This window comes from Macaca mulatta, chromosome 13 (genome assembly GCF_049350105.2).
Source record: "Macaca mulatta isolate MMU2019108-1 chromosome 13, T2T-MMU8v2.0, whole genome shotgun sequence".
Classification (NCBI taxonomy): Eukaryota; Metazoa; Chordata; class Mammalia; order Primates; family Cercopithecidae; genus Macaca; species Macaca mulatta.
This window is the reverse complement of record NC_133418.1, coordinates 53,483,741-53,497,395: the sequence shown is the minus strand read 5'-3', so window position 1 is coordinate 53,497,395 and position 13,655 is coordinate 53,483,741. Positions and strand designations below refer to the sequence as shown.

General features: G+C 43.3%; 1 protein-coding gene across 1 annotated transcript in view; it reads left to right on the top strand.

Moving 5' to 3' along the window:
- The first annotated feature begins 9,492 nt into the window (after positions 1–9,492).
- ZNF638 (zinc finger protein 638) overlaps positions 9,493–13,655 on the top strand; it is a 154,040-nt gene continuing 149,877 nt past the window's right edge. The window contains exon 1 of the mRNA XM_077959442.1: positions 9,493–9,654. The gene's annotated coding sequence lies outside the window, so the exon portion shown is untranslated. The remainder of the gene's footprint in view (positions 9,655–13,655) is intronic.

Sequence of the window (13,655 nt, the reverse complement as noted above, 5' to 3'; positions counted from 1 at the left end):
CCATTCTAGTGGCTGTGAAGTAGTATCTCATTATGGTCTTGATTTGCATTTACTTGACGGCTAGTAATGTTGTGCATCTTTCAGTGCTTATTGACATTTATAGAACTGGCTATTCAAATCCTTTGCCCTGATTTATTTCCTTCCTTCCTTCCTTCCTTCCTGCCTGCCTGCCTGCCTGCCTTCCTTCCTTCCCTCCCTCTCTCTTTCTTTCTCTTTAAGACAGAATTTTGCTCTGTTACCCAGGCTGGAATACAGTGGTGCTAACTCTGGCTCACTGCAAATTCTGCCTCCAGGTTCAAGCAATTCTCCTGCCTCAGACTCTTGTGTAGCTGGGATTATAGGCATGTACCACTACACCTGGCTAATTTTTGTGTATTCAGTAGAGACGGGGTTTCGCCATGTTTCGCTGGTCTTGAACTCCTGGCCTCAAGTGATCCATCCACCTCAGCCTCCCAAAGTGCTGGGATTACAGACATAAGCCACCGTGCCCGGCCCTAATTTATTTCTTTGTTATAACAGATATTAATTCTATAATAGATTACTTGCATTATATAGTATATTGGTGTGTGTATATATACACACATATATACATACACATACACTATATTGTATACTATAACCATATAGATATCAAGCAGACTAGATGCTGCCACAGGATAATTTTTTTACATCTTGGGGATAGTGATAGCCTTTCTAGGAAAGACTAAAAGCAATAACAAAAAACCCTAGAAAGTTAGAAAAAGTAATGTGACTATCAAATCAAAAATAATTCAGCCAGGTATGGTGGCTCATGCCTGTAATTCCAGCACTTTGGAAGTCCAAGGTGGGTCAATTGCTTGAGTCCAGGAGTTTGAGATCAACCTGGGCAACATCGCAAAAACTTGTCTCTACAAAAAATTAGCCTGGCATGGTGGCACATGCCTGTAGTCCCAGCTACGTGGAAGGCTGAGGAGGGATGATCACCTGAGCCCCTGAAGTTGATGTGAGCCCCTGAAGTTGAGGTTTCAGTGAGCCATGGCTGCCACTGCACTCCAGCCTGGGTGACAGAGTGAGACCCTGTTGCAATAATAATAATAATAATTCACTGCAAAAATACAGTAAACAAGCCAAAAGACAAGGGGGGTAAAGAATAAGCAATTTATTCACATTGGACTAATTTCATTATTTTATATATATGTGCATGTATACATATCTATGCACTACAATTTTTAAAAAGACCAACAACTGAATAGAAAATTAAAAATTAAATTTGATAATGTACTGTATGGAGGTGTGTTGAAACAGTGGTCCTGACAAATTGTTATGGGGGCCACAACTGACATGAACTGTATGGAGATCAATTTGGTAACATATATGGAATGTTTTAAGTCCCTACTTTACAATATAGTCAACACATACATACATACATTTATAATTTTTCTTAACCTATGGAATGTCTTTGAAAGGATATGCAAGAAACTGGTCAACAGTGGTAGTCTAAGAGGAAAGAAAGCTAGGGGCAGGGGGCAGTGGAGGATGAAAACTTTCTTTTCACTGCACATATTTTTGACAGAATTGAACATTTTTACCATGTCATGCATATTATCTAGTCTTCTGTACTAAAAAAAAAAAAAAGGAAAAGAAAATGCAATGTGGATATAAGACTGAATGATTTGAAAGCTATTGCAAGATGGCCGATTAGAAGCAGCTGCAGTCCACAGCACTCACTGAGGGGAATGTAAAGGCGCGAGTGAATTCAGCACCTTCAACTTTAAATATCCAGGTTCTTGCATTGGGACTAACTAGGCAAATAAGTCGACCCACGGAGAATGAAGAAAAGCAGGGGGGTGGGGGACAACAGCCCATCTGGGAGCGACAGGGAGCCAAGGGAACCCCCATCTCTAGCCAAGGGAAGTAGTGAGTAATTGTGCGACCCTGCCTGGGAAAGCACGCTTCTCCTACAGATCTTTGCAACCCCATGGATCAGGAGTTCCCCTGCTGAGCCCATGTCACCTGGCCACCTGGGCCTTGGGACCAAAGCACAGAGCTGTGTGGAATCTTGGCAGAGCAGCCGCTGAGGCACACACAGAGACTAGGGAGTTTTACATACTCCAGCCCCAGGATCCCTGGCAAGGTGGGAAATCCCTCCCTACATCTCCTTAGGAAGGCGGCTGAATGCAGGAAGCCAATCAGCATCATTCTGTGGACCCCACTTCATCGTACCCCACGAGTTAAGACCCAGTGGCTTGGAATTCCAGCCAGCCAATGGCAACAGGCTGGAATCTGCCTCAGACGGGTCTAGGTTCCAGAGAGGGAGGGGCGGCCGCCGTCTCAGCAGTTCAGTAATAGACTCAGCGGTTCCAGCCTAATGGCTTTGAAGAATACAAATGGTCCGAACGAGGAAGGGTCCCCCACAACGCAGCACAGTGGCCTTGCTAGATTGTGGTCAGACTACTTCTTTAATCAGGACTCTGATCCTGGGCAGGATCTCCCTTCAAGGGCTTTAGACACTCCAGCCAGAGTTCTACAAATAGAGCTCTCATCTCTCTTTGGGATGGAGCTCCCATGGGGAGGGGCAGCTGCCATCTCTGTGGTTTGGTTGACTCAACCATTCCAGCCTGCTGGCCAGAAGAATACAAATGATCTGGATGAGGAACGGTCCCCCCAACGCAGCACACTTACTCTACCAAAAAGCAGCCAGATTGCTTCTTTTTTTTTTTTTGAAATGAAGTCTAGCTCTGTCACCAGGCTAGAGTGCAGTGGCGCAGTCTCAGCTCACTGCAACCTCCACCTCCCGGGTTCAAGCGATTCTCCTGCCTCAGCCTTCCGAGTAGCTGGGATTACAGGCATGCGCCACCATGCCAGGCTAATTTTTGTATTTTTAGTAGAGACGGGGTTTCACCATATTGGCCAGGAGGGTCTCCATCTCCTGACCTCGTGATCCGCCCACCTCAGCCTCCCAAACTGCTGGGATTACAGGCGTGAGCCACCGTGCCCGGCCCAGACTGCTTCTTTAAGCAGGTCCCTGATCCCGTTCCTCTTGACTGGGTGAGACCTCTCAACAGGGGTCTCTAGCCACCTCCTACAGGTGTGTTGGGGCAAGCAACAGGTCAGTACTCCCCTGGGATGGAGCTTCCAGAGGAAGGACCTGGTTGCCATCTTTGCTGTTTTGTATCCTTCACTGGTGATACTTCCAGGTATGGGAAAAACTGAGGCAACTAGGGTCTGGAGCAGACCCCTAGCAAACCACAGCAGCCCTTCGGTAGAGTGGCCTGGTTATTAAAAGTAAAACAAACAAACAGAAAACAACAATAACAACATCAACAGAAAAGAAAGACTCCACAAAAACCCCATTCAAAGGTCAGCAACCTCAAAGTTCAAAGGCAGATAAGCCCACAAAGATGAGAAATAATCAATGCAAAAACACTGAAAACTCAAAAAGCCAGAGTGCCTCTCCTCCAAATGACCACAACACCTTCCAGCAAGGGCACAGAACTGGACTGAGGCTGAGATAACTGAATTGACAAAAGTAGGCTTCAGAAGGTGGGTAATAACGAACTTTGCTGAGCTAAAGGAGCATGTTGTAACCAATGCAAAGAAACTAAGAATCGTGATAAAACAATACAGAAGCTGATAGCCAGAATAGCCAGTTTAGAGAAGATCATAACTGACCTTATGAAGCTGAAAAGCACAACATGAGAACTTCACAAAGCAACCACAGGTATCAATAGCAGAATAGCATGAAAAGGAATGAACAAAACCTCTGAGAAATACGGGATTATGTAAAGAGACCAAACATACAAATGATTGAGGTACCTGAAAGAGATGGAGAGAATGGAACCAGGTTGGAAAACATACTTCAGGATATCATCCAGGAGAACTTCTCCAACCTGGCAAGACAAGCCAACATTCAAATTCAGGAAGTGCAGAGAGCCCCAGTAAAATACTCCATGAGACCATCAACCCAAGACGCATAATCATCAGATTATCCAAGGTTGAAATGAAAGAAAAAATGTTAAGAGCAGCCAGGAGAAAGGCCAGATAATGGCCAGGTGTGGTGGCTCAAGCCTGTAATCCCAGCACTTTGGGAGGCTGAGGCAGGTGGATCACAAGGTCAGGAGATCGAGACCATCCTGGCTAACATGGTGAAACCCTGTCTCTACTAAAAATACAAAAAATTAGCTGGGCGTGGTGGTGGGTGCCTGTAGTCCCAGCTACTTGGGAGGCTGAGGCAGGAGAATGGTGTGAACCCAGGAGGAGGAGCTTGCAGTGAACCGAGATTGCGCCACTGCACTCTAGCCTGGGTGACAAAGCGAGACTCCATCTCAAAAAAAAAAAAAAAAAAAGAAAGCCAGATCACTTACAAAGGTGACCAGACTAAGAGAGTAACAGCTGACCTCTCAGCAGAAACCCTACAAGCCAGAAGAGATTGGGGGCCAATATTCAATATTCTTAAAGAAAAGAATTTCCAACCCAGAATTTCATATCCAATCAAACTAAGCCTCATAAGTGAAGCAGAAATAAGATCCTTTTTAGACAAGCAAATGCTGAGGGAATTTGTCACCACCAGGCCTACCTTGCAAGAGCTCCCGAAGGAAGCACTAAATATGGAAAGCAAAAACCATTATGAGCCACTACGAAAACACTGAAATACACAGACCAGTGACACTATGAAGCAACCAGATAAACAAGTCTGCAAAATAACCAGCTAGCATCATGACGGCAGGATCAAATTCACACATAACAATACTAATCTTAAATGTAAATGGATTAAATGCCCCCGATTAAAAGACACAGAATGGCAAGCTGTATAAAGAGCTAAGATCCATTGGTATGCTTTCTTCAAGAGATCCATCTCATGTGCAAAGACATACATAGGCTCAAAATAAAGGGATGGAGGCAAATTTACCAAGCAAATAAAAAATAGAAAAAGGCAGAGGTCACGATCCTAGTTTCTGACTAAACAGACTTTAAACCAATAAATATCAAAAGACAAAGAAGAGCATTACATAATGGTGAAGGGTTCAATGCAACAAGAAGAGCTGACTATCCTAAATATATACACACTCAATACAGGAGTACTCAGATTCATAAAGCAAATTCTTAGAGACATACAAAGAGACTTAAACTCCATGCAATAGTAATGGGAGACTTTAACACCCCACTGACAATATTAGATAGATCATTGAGAGAGAAAATTAACAAAGATATTCAGGACCCAAACTCAGCTCTGGATCTAAAGGATCTGATAGAGATCTACAAAACTCTCCACCCAAAAAATAGAATATACATTCTTCTCAGTGCCACATGGCACTTTCTCTAAAATTGATTACACAATTGGAAGTAAAACTCTCCTCAGCAAATGCAAGAAAATTGAAGTTATAACAGTCTGTCACAACTACATGGAAATTGAACACCTGCTCCTGAATGACTCTCAGGTAAATAATAAAATTAGGCAGAAATCAATAAATTTTTTGAAACTAATGAGAACAAAGAGACAATGTACCAGAATCTCTGGCATGCAGCTAAAGGAATGTTAAGAGGGAAATGTTTAGTGCTAAATGCCCACACCAAAAAGCTAGAAAGATCTCAAGCTAACAACCTAACATCTCAACTAAAAGAACTAGAGAACCAAGAGCAAAGAAACCCCAAAGTTAGGCCGGGCACGGTGGCTCAAGCCTGTAATCCCAGCACTTTGGGAGGCCGAGACGGGCGGATCACGAGGTCAGGAGATCGAGACCATCCTGGCTAACACGGTGAAACCCCGTCTCTACTAAAAAATACAAAAAACTAGCCGGGCGAGGTGGCGGGCGCCTGTAGTCCCAGCTACTCAGGAGGCTGAGACAGGAGAATGGCCCGAACCGGGGAGGCAGAGCTTGCAGTGAGCTGAGATCCGGCCAGTGCACTCCAGCCTAGGCGACAGAGCGAGACTCCGTCTCAAAAAAAAAAAAAAAAAAAAAAAAGAAACCCCAAAGTTAGCAGAAGACAAGAAATAACCAAGATCAGAGCTGAAGTGAAGGAGACAGAGACATAAAAAAACCTTCCAAAAAAATCAAATCCAGGAGCTGGGGTTTTGAAAAAATTAATAACACCACTAGCTAGATTAATAAAGAAGAAAAGAGAGAAGAATCAAATAAACACAATCAGAAATGATAAGGGGTATATCACCCCACAGAAATACAAACAACCATCAGAGAATACTATAAACACCTCTATGCACATAAACCAGGAAGTCTAGATGAAATGGATAAATTCCTGGACACATACACCCTCCCAAGACTGAACCAGGAAGAAATTGAATCCCTGAATAGACCAATAACAAGCTGTGAAATTAAGACAGTAATAAATAGCTTACCAACCCAAAAAAGCCTAGGACTGGCAGATTCACAGCTGAATTCTACCAGAGGAACAAAGAAGAGCTGGTACCATTTCTACTGAAACAATTCCAAAAAATTGAAAAGGAGGGACTCTTCCCTAACTCATTGTATGAGGCCAGAATCATCCTGATACCAAAACCTGCAAAGACACAGCAAAAAAGGAAACTTCAGGCCAATACCTTTGATGAACATCAATGCAAAAATCCTCAATAAAATACTGGCAAACTGGGCTGGGCATGGTGCCTCATGCCTGTAATCCCAGCACTTTGGGATGACAAGGCAGGCAGGTCACTTGAGGTCAGGAGTTCCAGACTAGCCTGGTCAACATGGCAAAACCCCATCTCTACTAAAAATGCAAAAAATTAGTCAGGCATGGTGGTGCACGCCTGTCATCCCAGCTACTCAGGAGGATGAGGCAGGAGAATCGCTTGAACCTGGGAGGTGGAGGTTGCAGTGAGCTGAGATTGTGTCACTGCACTCCAGCCTGGGTGACAGAGCAAGACTCTGTCTAAAAAAAAAAAAAAAAAAAAAAAAAAAAAAAAAAAAAAATACTTGCAAACTGAATGCAGGCGGCACTTCAAATAGCTTATCCATGACGATCAAGTAGGCTTCATCCCTGGGATGCAAGGTTGGTCCAACATACAAAAATCAATAAATGTGATTCAACACATAAACAGAACTAAAGACAAAAACCACATGCAGAAGACCTTTGATTACATTCAACATTCCTTCATGTTAAAAAACTCTCAATAAACTAGGTATTGAAGAAACACCTCAAAATAATAAGAGCCGTATATAACAAACCCACGGCCAATACCCTACTGAATGGGCAAAAGCTGGAAGCATTCCCCTTCCAAAGCAGCACAAGACAAGCTGCCCTCTCTCACCACTCCTATTCAACATAGTTTTGGAAGTTTTGGCCAGGGCAATTACACAAGAGAAAGAAATAAGGGGTATTCAAATAGGAAGAGAGGAAATCAAATTATCTTTGTTTGCAGATGATATGATCCTATATCTAGAAAACCCCATTATCTCAGCCCCAAAGTTTCTTAAGCTGATAAGCAACTTCAGCAAAGTCTCAGGATACAAAATCAATGCGCAAAAATTGATAGCATTCCTATACACCAATAACAGGCAAGCTGAGAGCCAAATCATAAATGAACTCCCATTCACAATTGCTACAAAAAGAATAAAATACCTAGGAATACGGCTAACTAGGGAAGTGAAGGACCTCTTCAAGGAGAACTGCAAACTACTGCTCAAAGAAATCAGAGAGGATACAAACAAATGGAGAAACATTCCACGGTCATGGATAGGAAGAATCAATATTGTGAAAAAGGCCATACTGCCCAAAGTAATTTATATATTCAATGCTACTCCCGTTAAACTACCATTGACATTCTTCACAGAATTAGAAAAACTATTTAAAATTCATACGGAACCATAAAAGAGCCCAAATAGCCAAGACAAAAAGAAACAAAACTGGAGGCATCACATTACCTGACTTCAAACTGTACTACAAGGCTACAGTAACCAAAACAGCATGGTACTGGTACAAGAACAGACACACAGACCAATGGGCCACAATAAAGAACTCAGAAATAAGATCACACAACACTGTTGGTGGGAATGTAAATTAGTTCAATCATTGTGGAAGATAGTGTGGCAATTCCTCAAGGATCTAGAACCAGAAATACCATTTGACCCAGCAATCCCATTACTGGGTATGTACAAAGGAATATAAGTCATTCTACTATAAAGACACATGCACACGTATGTTTACTGCAGCATTATTTACAATAGCAAAGACATGGAACCAATCCAAATGCCTATCAATGATAGACTGGATAAAGAAAATGTGGTAACATACACATCATAGAATACTATACAACCATAAAAAAGAATGAGATGATATCCTTTGCAGGGACATGGATGAAGCTGGAAGTCATCATCCTCAGCAAACTAACACAGGAACAGAAAACCAAGCACCCTATGTTCTCACTCATAAGTGGGAGTTGAATATTGAGAACACATGGGCACAGGGAGGGGAACAACACATACTGAGTTATGTTGAGGGGTGGGGGGCAAGGGGAGGGAGAGCATTAGGACAAATACCTAATGCATGCAGGACTTAAAACCTAGACGATGGGTTGGTAGGTGCCGCAAACCACCATGGCACATGTATATGGATATAACAAACCTGCACGTTCTGCACATGTACCCCTGAACTTAAAAGTTGAAGAAAAAAAGAAAATGAAAGTGGATTGTTCTCCATTGCAAATCATGGCCACCAGAATTCCAGGGTAACAAATCTCTTAGTTGTCCTCTGGCTGAAATCTCCTCCTCCCCCATACCCTGCCCCATATCACAATAAGCCTTTTTTTTTTTTTTCCAGACACTGGGCTGAAGTGGCGAGATCATGGCTCATTGCAGCCTGCCGCCTCAGCCTCCTGCCTCAGCCTCCCAAGTTTTTCTCACTTTTTCCCTTGTTCCTTTTTCTGTGTTCCTTAAATCAGAAAATAGTCTCCTGTCACCTGTCTGGACTCCTCCCCGTGTGCCTGCTTTGCCAGGTTTAGGTGAGGTGGACACAGAAATAGTGGAGTTGTCCTCTGGGGTGTGTCCTAATCCAAAACAGGTTCATCCCGGGACCACAGGCAGGCGCCACTGCTACCTGTTTTTTGACGTTGGAATGTGCCTTATGTGGGCTCCCCTAATTACCTGTTTTCATATCTGCTCATCCACCGGAATGACTGGGGGATCCTCGAAGTGGAAGCTTTTTCTTATTCCCATGTGTCCCCAAGCACTGTGGCTGGCCCTAAATAGGTGTTCTGTAAACAACAGGCGAAGAAATTACTAGTTTTAAAAACGACAGAAAGACCCCCCGCAAAAGCAGCAGCGCGTGCGGAACACCTTAGGCCTCACAGACCTTCTGTTTGTGGAATTGCTCCCCCAATCCCAGACCGCTCCTGGTGGGGCGGGCGGGAGCGTAGGACCGCGGAGCCTGCGGCGTTGCTCCGCTGCAGGGCAGGAGCCGGGCCCCGCCCCCGGCTTCCCGCGCTCCGCGTCCATTGGCTGGCTTCGGGGGTGGGCGGGCCCCGCCGCGCGGAGTCCTGCGCCTTGAGGCTCAAGCGGCGGCGTGCAAGGCGTGTGAGGCGCGTAGAGAGCAGCGCGCGCCGTCGGCGATGCCCCGGGACGGCGTTCCTGCCGGGAATACCACCCCGGCGGCAGCCCAGGCCGCCGCGCGGAGCCTGGTTTCCGCGACTGCCGGGGCACCGCAGGTTTTGGACCCGCTGAAGCGGTGAGCGCTGCCTTTGCCCTATATCCCCCGCCCTCGCCCGTGCTCTGGGGCAGTTGGCAGTGGGTGGACAGGAAGGGGCGTACCGGCAGGGCGCCCCACATTGGCGTCCCCGCGTCGCGGTAACGAGGTCTGGATTTCCCCCGTGAATATGATTCCCCAGGCTGCCCGTCTTTAGCGCTAAGTTGCATGGGCGGGTGTGCCATTCGGTCAGCGAATAGCGGCAGAACGCCTGGCCGGGCCGGCGCTTTCGTGTACACTTGTCTCGGCCTCGCAGTGGCAGCGCCTCCTGCGAGTCTGCACCGGCTCAGTGGACGCGCCGCGCTGTGCACGCGGGTCTAGGGAGACGGCGGTTCTTGAATGATCCCTCACACTGCAGGATATCTGGGAGCGGTGGACTGAGGGGGGCGCAACGTGGCTTCTGTGTCGGTGAAATCACTTAGACCAGCTCCGGTTCTTTTTAAAGATTACTCTTGTAAAAAAAGAAATACATTGTAGAATTGCATAATATGCTCTATCTCATCCAAAAATAGTTTTTGATGTCAGAGTAGTCATATGAACGCAGCATTGACCTCTTTACCCCCCTAAATAATAAGTCTTGAGCTTCTTATTGTATGGTAATAGATTTCTTCATGAGAGAAATTTCTCAGAGAGTTAATCCACTCTCTCTCCCCTACTGCAAGATCCCGCTGCAGTGGTCCTAAAAAAGAAAAAGAAAAAGAAATTTCTCATAGTACAAAAGAATAAAGTAGCCACGCTCTGTGTTTTGAATCATCAGTTTTGAGGGATTTTTTTTTTTCCACTTTGCTTAGGCGTTCTTTCACCCACAACTACACCCCCAGGTTCCAGATTTTGGAAGGGAGTAAATAACGCCCCCCCCCGGCCCCCATCCATTTAGTCGAAGGATAATCAGCCACTGGGCTGCGGGCTCCGGGCTGTCCCCAGCGTGGGAGAGGCTGTCCTGCTGGCCTGGCTGTTTATTGCAGCGATTTGGATGTTCCAAGAGTCACGAGGGACACTGCTCACGTCCCCATCTGGGGGGTCACTTCATAGCAGCATCAGCTCTTTCTTTTCATCTTTCTTGCCTGAGTCTGCCTCCGGTCCTCTGGATGGAGCAGGCTGCAACGGGCGCTCGGAGTAATGAAGTGAATTGCTCTTTCTTGATACAAATGAATACTAGTGCTGTACTGCCTTCTCCCTATCTTTGTGGCATTTGTGTGAGCTGCTGAGAGCGGAGAGTGGAGAGAATGATAGACATTTTGCAGAAGCAGAACGCTCTAGTGTTATGTCATCCTTCTTGGCTCTGGTTTCTAGGTCCAAGTTCTGGTGACATTGTTTCAGCTTGCTTTGCCCTTTCCCAGGCCCCTGGGTTGGTCTGAGTGGAAAAGGAGTGCTTATTTCTTACCCCATAAGGACTAGGAAAAGGGATTGCTGGCTTGAGAAAGAGGTGCTGTAACTTATCCTCTGCGGCCAGAATTCTGAGGATTGGAAGATTATGGATTTTTAAAAAAATGAAGGCAGATGGAGGGATTGTAGAATACTGTAATTATTCTTAGTAGGATGTTGGGAAATAGAAATGCTGCCCTATTTTATTCAGCAATTAGGGAAAGCTTAAGTACTTTAAATGCGCCCTTTTACAATTGCCAGTGTTATTGTGAATTGTCTTGTAAAACCAAAAAGCACCCCCACTGTAGCCTTTCTGTAAATCTTTTACATATGCTTAAAGGATTTGGGTCGGGATTCTTAGTGTCTTTGTAGTTAATTTTGTGTATTCGAGGAAGGGGAGCTACGAAATGTAGTACTTCCGTACCTTTTGCCTCTGGGGATGTTTTTTGGTGGCAAGGAAAACTTACTTAGTGCTGATTTAAGAGAATAGAATGGTTTAAGGAATTTGTTGGGGATTGCTCGTTTAAAAAAATGCCTTATGATTTGGTAAATTGTATGGTATTGCTATATCTTATACAAAATAATTTTCCATTTCAGGGTAAACATTTGAATGTACATTTACACTTCTGTTTCCTAAATAATAAATTTTAAGCTTTCTTATTTTGTTTTCGGTCATCAATTTTGAAGGATTATTTTTTCCCGAATTTGCTTAGGTTTACTTTCATCCACAACCACATGCCTGGGTTCTAAATTTGGAATGGTGCTAATAGTATCAAATGTGCAATTCTGGGTGTATGTGGGTGGATGGGATGGCTTACAGGTTGTATTAAAATTTTATTTTTTTCTCCATTGAAATGTCAGCACCAGCAGAAACTATTAATATTATGACATTTTCTCCTTCAAGAAATGGATGTGATGATAAAATGCTTTAGTAATTTTGAACATTATGACCACTAACATTAAATGCTGTGATTTTTAAAAATGGCGTTCAATTAGAAAGTTTTGATAACTTGAGTCTTTCTGTTCTCTCTCAGTGATGTGCCATTACCAAAAGGTTTTTTTCCCCCACCTCTCTCCAAGGCCTCAACATTTTCCTTACTGCATTCATGTAGGAGCTGTGGTTTTGGTATGAAGGTTCAGTCCCCTCACTTCTGACTTACATGTGCAAAAATCTACAGTTTGAGATCTATACCAAGGTTTACTTGGGTAGCAGAATTCACAGCTTGAATAAGTAAAGTATCTTGTTTCCCCAGCTTTTGGGCAGGTGGGATCTTTGGAGTATCATTTTATTTTCATTATTTCCCAAGTTTCTGAAAATAGTTTTGGAAAATATTTTAATTTTGAACCAAGATAAAAAATGACTTAAATTTTTTTAATAAAAATTATTTGGGTAGACTATAATTTCACAGGGTTAAAAATTAAAAAGTTTAAAAAGGTATACAATATAAAGTCTCCATCTTTCTCCTGTTTCTCGTCTTCTCAATTCTCATTCTGACAATTTGCATGCCCTGGGTAATCATTATTATTAGTTTATTACTTTACCTCCCAGGGTATTTTATACATATAAAAGTGAAAACAGGTTTACAGTTCCCCTTCTTATATGTATTTGCAGTTTTCTTCCATTGCTTTTGCCACTTGAAAATGTATCTGAGCGATCTTTTCTTATCAATACACAGAGAACATCCTCAATGAAAGTTTTTTTTTTTTTTTTTTTATTAGCAAAGAAAGAGAATAAAAGAAAAGAGGATGGCCTGTGCGGTGGTGGCTAATGCCTGTAATCTCAACACTTTGGGAGGCCTAGGTAGGCAGGTCACCTGAGGTCAGGAGTTCAAGACCAGCCTGGCCAACATGGTGAAACCCCGTCTCTACTAAAAATACAAAAATTAGCCGGGCGTGGTAGTGCCTGCCTGTATTCCAGCTACTCAGCTACTCGGGAGGCTGAGGCAGGAGAATCGCTTGAACTGGAGAGGCAGAGGTTGCAGTGAGCTGAGATTGCGCCTGGTGCACGCCAGCCTGGGTGACAGAGTGAGTCTCTGTCTCAAAAAAGAAAAGAGAAAAGATGGACCTTGAAGAGATGAAGAGTTTTCTTTGTGGTTGGGGTATTGAGTACAACACTCTTGTGTGAAAAAGGAATCACTTAGAGTACTTAAGCATGAGGTAAGGTGTTGTAAAACCTTCTAGTCTAAATAATTAAATTATTTTAAAAATTTTTACTTTAAAATCAAAATAATACATGTACATAATTGAACAAATAAAGCAGTTCTTGAAGATTTACCACAAAAATATGAGACACTTGTAAATTTCTTCTTACTCTGTTTCTCTCCTTGAAGGCAAACAGTTTCAAATCCTTTAACTTTTTCTTCTAGTATTTACCTGTCTTTCTGAAAAAGTATACTCTATAACCACTTCTTGACTTAAATAATTTAGGTATTACTTACTTTTTTATAAATTAAGAGTTGATAAAGTGAGGATTTAACTCTTTGTTCTCTATTCTATATCCTTCTTCCATCCTCCCAATTTAGATTCTGTTATAATTTTTTGTTAAATTAGTAGTTAGGTTTTATATTATTATGACCAGGTAAACATGACTAGCCTTTGAGTCAAATGATAAACTAATT